We start from the raw sequence: 13,128 nt of genomic DNA on the forward strand, positions 1-13,128 counted from the left end.
ACAGGGAGAGAGTCAGAAGCATACTGATTGAAGCTCGTGATTGTGTAATTGCGAAGGGTGCCCCAGAGCAGACACCTTTAGCCCTGGCTGTGCCATGTGAAAAAAAACAGCCAAGAAAGACTTTAAAGAACTGAAAATGAAATTGAATGCAGCCTACATGATCGCATGCGAGGAATTACCGTTCACAAAACATGTCTCCCAAATCTTGCTCATGAAAAAGAACGGATAATAATAGCAAATCAGGCTTCATTGCTTCCTTTCATGCGTTTTGCTTTCCATTAATGAATGCTAGGTGATATAAGATTGTTGTTTAGTTGAATGTACATGTCTGAATTAAAGTCACTCTAGGCTTTAATTGTGTATAGATTATGTTTGTCCTCATCTCATTGCTTTTCACAGTCTACAGTGTTTCAACTCAATCTGTTTTCAAAAGAATATTTGGACAGGAGTTTCAAAAAGGTATGTCAATGTGCCATCTTAGTTGACAAGAGCCAGATTCTTTTTACAGCTTGATGGCTTGTCTATCCCAGGCCACCTCTCTGGAATGAAGTTCCCAAGCCACCTGGTCCCCAAGCTCCAGCAGTTTCAAAAATGGGTAGAAAAAAATCCCAAATATTCACTGCCTGGAAACCAGTAAATAAATCTGGATAGAACAGTGCAGAGGTCTAAGTCGGCCCACATGCTTTTGGATTAGCAACAGTACAGCACTCAGGCCTGGGAAACCTTCAGCTAAAGTCGAGAAGGTCAGCACTGGAAGTGAAATTAAAGCAGCTGTAGAACACCATGGATCACTAAAGGACAGATGATACCTATATAATATGTAGCCCAACTTTATCACTAAACGCTTGTTAAGTAGCAGCAAATGCTAAAAAAAAAAACACTCCTTATTCTTGATACATGAAGGGTGCGAATTAGTTTGATATTATTGACAAAATAATTGACGAAATAACCAATCATTTTGCAGGGGATGTCCGCTGTGTTAACTGCAAGTGTGTCATTCATCTCTCGGCCAATGCCTAACAGGTGTCTCCTATTCTAAATGATCATATTGCATTAAATACCATCAATGTAACTTTTAGAACTGTAATACAGAAAGGTGAATGGAACTCGGAAAGAAAAGAAGCAGAGACAACTCTGGCGAACTCAAAATCATTTCAGTGTTTCCCACTTACAGGGTTTAGATATGACACATACTGTATAAGGCACACTGGAGAAAGATTTCTAGATCCTTTACAAACAGCAAGCAAGCATGAGCTAAATACTTTTCTGTGTAACTAATAGGAAGATGTTCAAATTTCTTTACACCCACACTCAGCAACAGTATAAAAATATTCTAGATTTCAAATAGAAGAGTCCATTCAAGGGAACATTGTTTTAAAAGTCTTAAATCAGAGCTTCCCAATCTTGGTCCCAGCTATCCCAATACCAGCTCTTTGCATTCCAGCTGAGCTTTTGGGTACTCAACAGAAACATTCAATAAACCAGTAGTTTAATCAGATGTTCCTCAACTTTTTCAGCTTCTAAAATGGGCTTCTTAAGTGGGCCTAAATAATAACTGTGAGTTTGGACCTTCTTTGCAACGAAAAGCTGGAAATGCAAATCAAAAATGGCTTTACTAAAAAAAAAGGTCAATTATGTTATTAAACTGAATGAGCACAAACAACAAGCAAATAAAAGCTGAAGTCTTAGTTAAATTGGATTTTTAATTGGCCATTGCATCTTACAAAAAAATCTTTAGAATCCAATATTTTAAGTGCCTAGTTGATAGGAAGCAACAGAAACATTTTTTAAAATCAAAATCACTCTAAAAAGCACTGTAGCTACATGCTCTCATGACATTGTTAAAACAGAGCCTACTTGCTGTGAAAACTACTTTTTTTTTCCCAATATGATTAAGGTCACTTAAGTTAAAAAAAGGAAGTGACACTACAAATGAAACCACTGCTCAAAGAAATGTTATACACTGCTGATCTTTTTCCAACAACTATTTAAACTGCCCTTTTGGCATAAGCTGTATTTTCTGATTTGCACTGTCATCCAGCATTTCACAGTTGCTTGTCTTCTGTCGACAGCACTTTACCATGTCTCCAGCCCAGGATAAAGATGGTTTCTTCTGGCCTTGTAGGAGGTAAACCACAAAGAAATGACCAGAATGGTTTCTCTTTGGCCAGAGGAGCCCCAGGGCTTCAAGGACAAACAGTATCTGGTCTTCAAAGAGACTTGCACCATGTCAGGATATTTCTCACCACAACTCCAGCGTCAGCACTGGTGGACTTTCTGTTGCAACGTGCCATCTTTGAACAAATCAGTGAGGTCTAGCCTTGCCAAACCTCCTCACAGCCCAGAGACGCGAGGCTCTCCATTTCTGACACTATCTACAACTGCAGTGGGAATTTGCAACAGCGAAACAAAACCGAATATGCAGATAAGGGGAAGAGAAAAAGAAAAGGAAAAAAAAATATTTCAACAAAGAAGTACAATAAATCCATTGTTCCCTTGGAGAATTAATATTTTTCATCTTTTCTACTAAATATCTTTTAATTATTTCCCCATTTCTTCTAATTATATAATCTGTTTTTTTTTTATTTGTATGTACAAATAGCAATGATTTACTTTCACCAGGATAAAGATACAAATATCCCATCCCTTCTTACACTTTCTATAGGAAACAAATGGCTTCATGTCTATCTGGGCAGTGGCTCCTGTATCAGCAAGAGGCATCATTAGCTACACAGGGCACCACATAAGCTTCTGTCTACAGCTGAAGCCCACACTCACTGCAGCAAACACCAGCACTCACAGAACTACAATACTACTTAGGTCACACAGGAAGAAAAGGGCTCTGTTGTACACTCCCTGGCAGCCCATTAGCGCTATTTTGTTTAGCGGTGGCGTACAATTAGAGAGTCATGTTTTCATGGCACATGACAGCCGGGAATTATTCTGCAGTTCCACGGACTGGTTTTTGCCAGAGCCTGGACTTGCATGAAATACGAGCTGAATACAAAAAAATCTCATCTGCATAACCACCGATATGTCAGTGTTTGCCAAGGAGGAAGCTGTTTCATACTATAAAGACCGAAAAAAACATCGAAAGTAACAAGAAACATCTCAGAAATGTCTCAGCCTCTCAAGCACACACATACCCCTGTAAGAAAGGAGTAATAGCATTTACTAAGGAGTTTACCTTTTTAAGTGAACTTGACAGCAACACACCACCTCTTCACTGCCTCCTGCCCATCTCGCCCTCAAAACGGGACGATATCGCAAGCGTCTCCAAACCAAAACACAGCACTTTCACCCGAGGCTAGAAGACCCACACACGAGGTCTTGATTGCATTACAACTGCTAAGATAAGTCAGCTTGGGCTTACCAGAATGAGGACACAGATGTAACTCTCTGCTGAAGAACTGCCAGTTTGCTAATTTTAACACTCAGGCTACCTGTCAATTCAAATAAGCAATGAAAGGACCAGTCCCTCAAGTATCTCCTTCATTGCTTCACATTCCGGTAGCTCTCAGGTGCTGATTTGACAGGCCAAATGTGCAATTTATTTGATATCTTAAGGGCTTATACCGAAACACCAAAAAAAAACTTCAGTTATTATGAATTAACCTAACCATTCATGAAAAAGCTGAAATCACTGTGTTCTTAAAATCCATTTAGTGAGTCCGTAAACGTCTTTGGATAAGAGGTCAAGCTATTCTTGAAGTTGTGGTGACAATTTTAAAGATTATTTACAAACGTCTTCATTATGCAGGTCATTTACCTACACAGTTTATTATTATTATATGAACATTGCCAGGAAGCTTTTACAGATCAATTTACCCTCAGCTTCAAGAACTTATATGGGCCACAGAACCAGGAGTGAATACACAGAAAGTGGCACAAGGAGGCTAATCTGCTATTAGCATGGCTCTGTGTATACTGTAATTCTCACCAGATGGCACAGACTGACCACACTCTGAGACCAGCGCATAGAAATACTTTTAATATTGCAGTCTTTATTATTATGAGAAGACCAAGGCAGCACTATTTCTCTTTAACACCTAGGGCTAATGGTTTATTAGCTGTTCTAACAAAATGAACTGTGCTAACGACTGAAACAAAATAACTACTTGTTTTAATATCGATCAAAGACATCCCAAAAGTGCATGTCAGGTCCTTTTGCAAGGCAAACAATTCAATTTCATACTTGGGGCACAATAAGCGTACTCTCCAACTTCCTCTCACTCGTGGGTTTTTGAAGACGGAATGTTTTGATGGAACAGGTGGAATGGTAAAGTCAACTTTAACAAGAACAAAAATTATACAGACTAATGGAAGTGCAAAAGAACAGGAAAGCATGCATATATACAGTACTGCTCTTTAAAGCAGGCTGGTTTGGATGTTTTCCAGCCAGTAATCTGTTGAAGAACTTGGGAGAGTCCGGTTACTGATTAGGTAATTCTCGTAATATGCCTGATTCTTTCTGAAAAGATTTAGCCACAGCCTTATTTCCTAGAGAACCGAGACGAAACATTACTTACTACTCCTATTCAAGACATTATACTGCAACTGTTACTACGTGGCAGAACTGATTTTTCCCGCAGTGTGAAATACAGTGTATAACTGAGATGGCACAAAACCCCTGGAGAATCCTTGATGGAATTCTAGCTTTCCAAGAAACCCGACATCTACATTGCCCCAGCTTTGCTATAACATCTCTCCACTGTTTATCCACATGTCATAGACCGGAAACACATGGCAGTACAGTTAAATTATTCCATTTAAAACAATGAAAACAGTGCAATAACACTATACAATAAACCCTCAGCTTAACGGACTTTACTGAATCAGCTACAGTGGAATCTTGTCTGTAAAATCAGAAATACCCGACTTTCCCCACAATAACAGGGAAATGCACTAATAATAAGGTAAAAATTAGTGCTACACAGGTTTAAAATTCAGGAACTATTTGATTATTTGATGGGTGTTATGTGTTTTGTATGCTTTTGCGAATTTTATAAAGTATACCTATGACATGAAATAAACAGCACGTATGTTTATGATTAAAAAGGCAGAAGATTTTTCTTTTCATTGACTGTGTTGATTACAAGTGTTACGAAATAAAGTAAAAGGAAGCAAATATATAGTGTGTATATATACATATTTCTCATATTATAATGTGTTTCAGAGATAAAAAAGACATTTGTCAAACATTGATTGACAAACATTGACAAACTTCTTCCCTATTAGTCTGTTAAACCAAAGGTTAACTGTACTATTTCCAACACATTTAAAATAGCAGTACTTAATTGACAAAACTGCAAACCAAATCTCCTGGGATGCAGCACGAAAGGTCTTTTAAGTGTTATTTGTCTGTACCTGTGTGCCACTGGGTTAGCAGAAAGCAGTCATACCCCGTAATAGTAACTTAAGGCAATGAAAAAGAACAGGAGATGAAATACCAAGCCACACCCGTCTATGGTATGTGATAATGGAGATGCATCCTTTTATCCAATGAAATCACCAAGTACACTGTTTGTTTCCCATCAAACTAAATACACAGACAGGCAGGAATGAATTAAATGGATAAATCTAAAATTATGTCAAGGTCTATTTTAAAAAAGTAGTTGATCTCAGAGCTGCATTATCTTTACAAAAAACAAAGTATAAAACACTAAATGTACAGTGCTTTTTGCCTTTTTTAAATGTTAACAGATTCTTAGTAGATATTAAAGCAATTAAGACTCTTATACATGACGTATGACAAATTTTCAAATGTACTGCAAGTTGAGACTTTTTAAAAAAAGTGTATACAGAGTATTATAGATCAATATCAGACTTAATCATCTGAAAGTGAAAGAAAATGTCAGGTGTAATTTCTTGGACTTCTCCATTAGGTGTTTCTTACTATAATGTTCATGTTTTCATGTTTTACACCACATATTTTGATTCACATTTGAAGTAAGACCAATTACCTCAAGGCGGAAAAAGAAATTCTGTATTGTTCTGTAATTCTGTTCATTTACTGCATGTTACTGCACATGTGCTGCCCCCCAGGTACAGGACATTCAGTGAATCTGGCTGCTTTTCATGCTCCAGCATGAGAGCTGCCACTAGACACAGGACACTATGGCTCAGGACCCTGCTCTGTTATCTCAGTTTGTGCTTTTCCACATTGCGTTGCAAATGGCTTTTTTTCCCCCGCCCATCACTGGCTCAAGTTAATACCACAGTCTCTGGTGGAATCTTCTGGACTTCCTTCCACCATCTTGAAAAGTAGAGCCTTGCCAAAGGAAAAAAAAATCAATTATGATGATAATCATCTACAGTAAGTAGGTTTAATTGGTTTGCTCACCACAGTGGTACACTACATATTTTTAAAATGAGGCAAACGATGACTAATAGAAGTCAAAGATCTAGAAAACTCCAACAGTCTAGAATTATTTGAAATACTTTGCAACGTGATTACAGTTCACTGCAGAGAGTAAATTTCCAGTTTAAAAACTGGAAAGAATGGGCCTAGACGGAAAGATTGAATTAAGATTATTTGTCATCTCAAAGGAGCAGCATTGTGGCCCAGTGGTTAAGCGTTGCTCCCTCATAACGCTGAGGCCCTGGCTTCAATTCCTGGGGTGCTATCCGCATGGAGTTCTTGTGTTCTCCCCATGTTATCCAATGAGTACGCTTTTCTCCAGGTGCCCAGTTTCCTCCCACAGTCCAAAAACACACTTGTAGGTTAACTGGGTTCAAGGAAAACTAGCCCTGCTGTGAGTGTTTGTGTGCTCTGTGATGAACTGGCGTCCTGTCCCAGAGCGTATCCTGCCTTGCGCCAGTTGCTTGCGGGACAGACTCGGGTTTTACTGGCACCCTATATTGGACAAAGCTGTTAGAAGATGGATGGATCCAGTACATAATACATAGTACATAGTTTTGTTAACCAAACCAATGACCCAGTATGGTAACTGAAAATTGTGCTTTAGGAGCACTGCTCAGATGAAATGCTACACCAAACTCCTAACTACTTAGTAATTTAAGATCTCCTCGAGCCATTTCTCAAATTAGTAGCAATAACCCAAATATCCTGGCTAAATTCCACTTTGGGCTTGCACAATCTGACCTAGCTAAATTTCCTTTTAATGCAATTGGGGAAATACTTTCTCACTTCTCCAGCTATCTGCTGAGTAGTGTGACTTCTGGCACAGACCGTCTGCAGCCCATCAACCAGACAGGTGCTGTTAACTTTAAGGACAGAAACTGAACAGAACACTGAGATCCTTTAGGATGAAAAGTTCTGTATAAATATATAGATGATTATTATTACCACTGTCAAAAACTGAGAGAGTGTGTCCTGCTTGTTGCATTCAAATCACAATGTGAACTGCAAAAAAGGAGGATATTTTCTGAAGTTGGAATGAGCTCCCAGGATTTTCTGAATTGCCATCACCAAGGAGCCTAAACAAATTGCTGGACTTGGCAACAATTGGAAAATGGGAAATTCCATTCCCCTGATTGGGTCATATACTGAATTAGTCATCGCAGACATCAATAGTGGCAGAGTGAGATCACACCTACACATGAATGAACATGTGCTTTTCTTGTGCACTCCAACAAGCACATTCATTACACAAGGCCTTCCAAACCTGGTCTTGGGTTTTCATACCAGCAATACCCTTAAGTTTATTTTTAAATGAATTTGCTTGATTAGAACATTTATATTTTAACCTGATCTGAAATTTGCAAGACATATGAAGTTACTTATACATGCTTTATTCAAAGCTTGAAATCTCAAACTCATTGGTACCAGATACAAATTAAAATAAAAAGGGTGTGTTAAGCACATTATTAGTTACAGAAATAAGAAAAAAAACATGTTTTTGTCCATGTATCCAATAGGCTCCTTTGGAGAGAAAACCAGAGGAGACAGGTTTGGAAAGCAATGGACTAAAATAAATTGTCTGTAAATAAATAATAAAACAGACAAATGTTTTTCATAAAAACATCGAATTACCGAATGCCATACATATGCAGCATTTTTTTAATAGAGGCTTTTTAGATCTAGTTCACACAAACTCCTTCCTGTACCCAGGGAGAACACTTATCTCCTGAGGTTTTATGATGAGGGATACAATAAAGTGAACTTTATATCCACCAAGGGTTGCCAGAACGAAACAGTTTGCACCGCGACATCATAAAGCCACTGTTCTCTTCAGGAAACCCTACCTCTCTTCTGTTTAATCAGACTGGGACATTCTACCAACAAGCTTCCATAGGCTCCAGTAATTCAGCCTCCTTAACAATGCTTAACAACTGCAGGCATTTTTAACGATTCCAAGATAGCGAGAATAGGACAATGCCCAATGACACCTACTTCATCCTCTGATGTGACTTTTGTTACTTTTTTATCAGATCTCAGACTGTGGAAATCACATGCAAAAAACCTTTTGAGCTGAAACCTTGAAGGACTACACAAGTGCTGGGTAGAGGATCACAAGGAAATCTGGAGCAATAAGAAATGCATCTTGCGCAATCAAGTTCAAGAGTCGACAGCGATGCCAGATAACAATGCTGTGTGTTGTTCTGCACTACCCCTCTTCTACAGTGCACAATAATGCGGTGCCGCTCTTGCAGTGATATCAGTAAAATAATATTATTTATTCCTGCATTTTCAATAACCAGGTATTCTAATACAGGGGCACTGTGAGTCAGAGCCAAACACAGTCTGAAATGTCCCAGATGGCAAGCAAGTCCACTGCAGGACGTGCACTCACACGCATACAGGGTACAATTTGGAGACGCCAATTACCTAGACAGCATGTTTTTGGACTGTGGAAGAAAAGCGGAGCACCAGACAAAAATGCAGAGGGGAGAACCTGCAGACTCCCCACAGATCATATCGCAGGACACAGAGAACCAGGATTCAGAAAGCTAGGAGGCAGCATCATTAACCTCTGCATCACAATGACATAACAGAAATCAATTCAAACCAGTAGCTGTAGAGTCTCTAACAATGAATAAAAGCTGCTTTGTCATTCCTCTATCGTTTGGGCCATATACAATTTCATAAGTCAGTTTATCTACATTCCAAGAGCCCTCGTTTTGTAACTCTGTCCTGCGTGAATCACCCCAGCAGACTTCTGCGGAAGGAACAGTGAATCACAAACCAGGGGACACAGTCCAGAGGACAGCAGTAACGATGGGAAGAGCATTTAAAACTCAGAACGGGAGGCACTGCTTGCCCCAAAGGGTGATGGGAGTATGGAGCAGACTACCCAGACAATACACTCGCTTCTTTCATCTGGATCATTGGATCAGTTCGCTACTAACTACCCAACAGGCTAGATGGGCCTTCTCTCGTTTGTAAGTGATCTTATGAGAAATAACATAAGATAAGATCACTTTATTGGCCATATACCATTTCTTGTATTCTGAATTTGTCTTTTCGCTGTCCCCAGCTTGCTCTCCGTGAGACACACAGACAGAGAGAGAAGCTGGGGGTCAGAGCACAGTGTCAGCCATTTATACGGCGCCCCTGGAGCAGTTGGGGTTAAGGGCCTTGCTCAGGAGCCCAACAGAGTAGGATTCCTCTGCCGGCCGCGAGATACGAACCGGCAACCTTCCAGCCACAGGTGCAGATCCTGAGCCACAAAGCCACCGCACTGCCCCTAAAACATAGGTCACGTTGCTCCAAGTGAGCAATAACCCACTCCCCGAGCTGTGCTCTCACTCAAGGCATTATGGAGCCTACAGCATTTCAAATATGTACGGCTCTACTGGACAAGTGTGCCAGATGAGAACGCCTTCTTATCTGCCTTTAAACAGCAGAGTACAGGAGTCATCACATATAAGAGGCACAAAGCAGCAACTAGGAGTTCTAAATTGGGTGGGTATACTGTACAATGACATAAAATACAATAAAAGTTGTATATAGTTTGCACCTCCTGTAGCAAAAGACTTCTTTTTTCTAAAGATGTATACAGAGCTAGGGGCACAGACCACACCATTAAGAACATAAGAATGGCTACAAATAAGAGGAGACAACAGGTCCTCTATCTGGCCCATCTGTAGTTAATTGATCCAGGGAGCTTTTTCAGCCGTTTCTTCGAGGAAAGCAGGGTAACAGCTTCAATGACACATCTGGATAGCTTCATCCATACTGCCACAGCCCTCCCACAATTCCCTTTCTTCTGCTGAACTAATCTGAGTGCCCTTGCCTCACTTTACAATGGTTTCAGGTCAATGAAACATAAGTGATATCTCCTTTTCGGCTTCCATTTAAACCGTGGGGGGGAAAGAAATAAAACATCTGTCCAAATTAGCAGTTAGACATTCCTACCTCCAAGAGTTACACAGAACAGGCTTGATTAGCTACTATAAATGGTGACCCCCCAGAGCTCTGATCCTGTAAGAGAAGCAGCTGGACACACCAGAACATTATTCTGCCTTGTCAATGGAGGCCCTGCAGGTATACTAAGAACCAAGCATGAGTTTCACAGAACGCAATGTTGGCTGGTTGGGGAGAGAGGTTACGGATTCGCATGAACTGATGCCTCAATCATGTGTTCGAATTCCTATTCTCATAATTGCTTTTTTTTTTCCGCCAGCGAGAAACTTGAAGGCAAGCTCACTGGAACAGAAATAAAGCCATCGAGTGCTTCTTAATACCCAGATGCCCAAGTGCACCACAGCAAGCCTGCTGTACAACAGGGCAATGCGTGTTACTACTTTAGTAATGGCATCTGAACAGGAAAGGAAAACCGGTACCGCAAGCACACAGCAGCACTTCACCTGAAATCTAATCTAGGCTGCCATGTGCGGTTCATGTTCATTTCTTAAGTATCTGTACTTTCAAATATAAAACGGGTATTAGGGTTTCAAAGCTCACAAAATATAGTTACCGTATGTCGTGTCTAAAAAAAACATTACAAAGACTGACTGCACATAAATTTAGGCCGAACGATTTATGCTGTACGAACAGGTAGGTCGATAGTACAGTATTACTATCAGCGTCCAGCAATATAACGGCATATTAAGGAAATATCTATTTAAACAAACCCAAACCTTAAAAACAACCTAGATAATGATCGCAAATACCTGAATATGCCAAGCATTTAAAGCCGAGTATCCATTAGCACCATTCTTGTAGTACCACGTTTCGTTCGCTTCAGAGGGACAGAATATGACTACCAGACTACAAATGCCGCACATGGGCTCACCAGACATGATCTAAAACCTCGAAATACCCGACACTGTCATCCACACTCACAGCTTTGCGGTCTATCAGCGTTGTAGCCATCGGCTGTCGTGACATTCAACCTTGACCGAAACCCCTGTCGAACCGTTGCGATTTCAGTCTCCATGAAGAAGTCACATCACCCCTAGATCGACACCATAAGGTTTTTGTTTTAAAATGTAGATAATACACTGATTAAATGTGTAACCGTGCTAGTTCCTATAAAAACGTCTTTTCGCCTTAGCAGTGGCCAAGAGGGTTACTAACTCATTTTTTTAAATTCGTGACATACACACGTACAGTTCAGAATATTCAGTCATCACACTCTCCCCTCATGGCCGGCTGATGATGACAGTAACACTACCAACACACACTTACACACATGCAGTGTTAAGCAGACCAAAAAGGGGGAAAAAAAATCATAAACTTACCAAAGCACCACCTGGATTTATTTTTCTGTGTATCACCTGAAAGTCATGCTGCGACCGAGATCGTCTTCGAAGAAAAGAAGTTTTCCTGCGCTCGGCTCTTTCAGTTTAAGAGAAATGTGGCCGCTCCACGCCAGGCTTTGTAAGAGATGCGTGTGTGTAGTGTTGACAGTCCACTGGCGGAGCTCTGGTTCGCCTGCCTGCCTGCCTACACAAGAGGAAGTGAGCGGCAGGATATGACGTCACTGGCAAGCTCGGAAGGAGAGGAGTAGTACCGTGCTCGTATTCTGCGCGAGCTGTGGCTTGTTTGTGCGTTCTGTCTTGTTATACAGGAATTCGATTTTTTTTATTGTAAAAATCTTGTATGTATATTTAAATTAATATAAATTTCTGTTCGATGAAGCTCATCCTACACACACGTTAGCAGGTTGATTTTGCCAACGTGGAACTCTACGTAGTCGTTATTGCTGAGAGGTTGCTTGTACTGTCTGTGGAAGAGAAATGTCGCAACTATGGTTCGATAACGGGCTTCTTTAATTAAAAGCTGCCTTTATATTAAAGAAATAAGTTGTACGAATACACTTGAAAACGGAGTTTCTTTACCCGTCAGACATACACGGTTGGGAGATCTGATTATTCCCGTCCTTTTATGGAAGAAACAGTGTATGCAGCAAGCAACGTATAACGGTCTCTTTTACTCAAAACCTCGCCAAGTCAGTCAGGACTTTTCCACGTGGAAAAGTCCTGACTGACTTGGCGAGGTTTTGAGTAAGAGACCGTTCAAATAATTAATTAAAATATTCATCGTCTCATCAAAAAATAGAACATGTAATGTATATTAAATACAGAACGTTAGGTGAAAGCAGCACTATGCAGGTTGTCGGTGTTAATGTAATTGCAGGACTGAAAAACTAACTTGCAAGGACATATGCTATTTTTTCTTCATTGGACACGTTACCTTTTGAATTGCTCTTCTCAATGCAGTTTTGTCCGGAGTGGACATTAAATGCCGTCCACTGAAAACGAAGCAGGGTAAGGAGAACGTCATGTCCGCTGTCACTGCACAGCAAGACCATGCCGTACCCATTGGCTAATTCTCCTTGGCAGAGACCTTTAAATAACTGAAGAGCCCCAGTTCAGCAAGTTTAATAAGTAGCCTTAAAATCATCAGTTTTTAAAGGCCTGGGACAATTTATCTGCATTCAGTTAAGTGATTTAAGAGTTTATCCATCCATTTTCTAACCACTTTAATATAGGATTGCAGGGGAGCTGGAGCATACCCCAGCAAGCAACGTGGGCAAGTTAGAAAACACCCTGGACATCGTAGGGTGAGATTCATGGCAAGAGACTATAATGTACAAGGTGTAGAATATACTGTAGTTATCTTTCCTTGTTTTCTGTAAGGAGCAGCAGTATCTTTTATCATCTTGGAAACCAGGGCACTACACCATTTCTCAAATGGAATCAGACTACAGTCATTGA

General features: G+C 40.2%; 1 protein-coding gene across 3 annotated transcripts in view; it reads right to left on the reverse strand.

Annotated features, from left to right (window-relative positions):
* The window catches only part of atp13a3 (ATPase 13A3), a 56,543-nt gene extending 44,693 nt beyond the window's left edge, over positions 1-11,850 (reverse strand). For all 3 annotated transcript variants that reach the window (XR_015929516.1, XM_088616698.1, XM_088616697.1), the window contains exon 1: positions 11,650-11,850. The gene's annotated coding sequence lies outside the window, so the exon portion shown is untranslated. The remainder of the gene's footprint in view (positions 1-11,649) is intronic.
* Positions 11,851-13,128: the final 1,278 nt, after the last annotated feature.

Source organism: Lepisosteus platostomus, chromosome 2 (assembly GCF_059453375.1).
Source record: "Lepisosteus platostomus isolate fLepPlt1 chromosome 2, fLepPlt1.hap1, whole genome shotgun sequence".
NCBI lineage: Eukaryota > Metazoa > Chordata > Actinopteri > Semionotiformes > Lepisosteidae > Lepisosteus > Lepisosteus platostomus.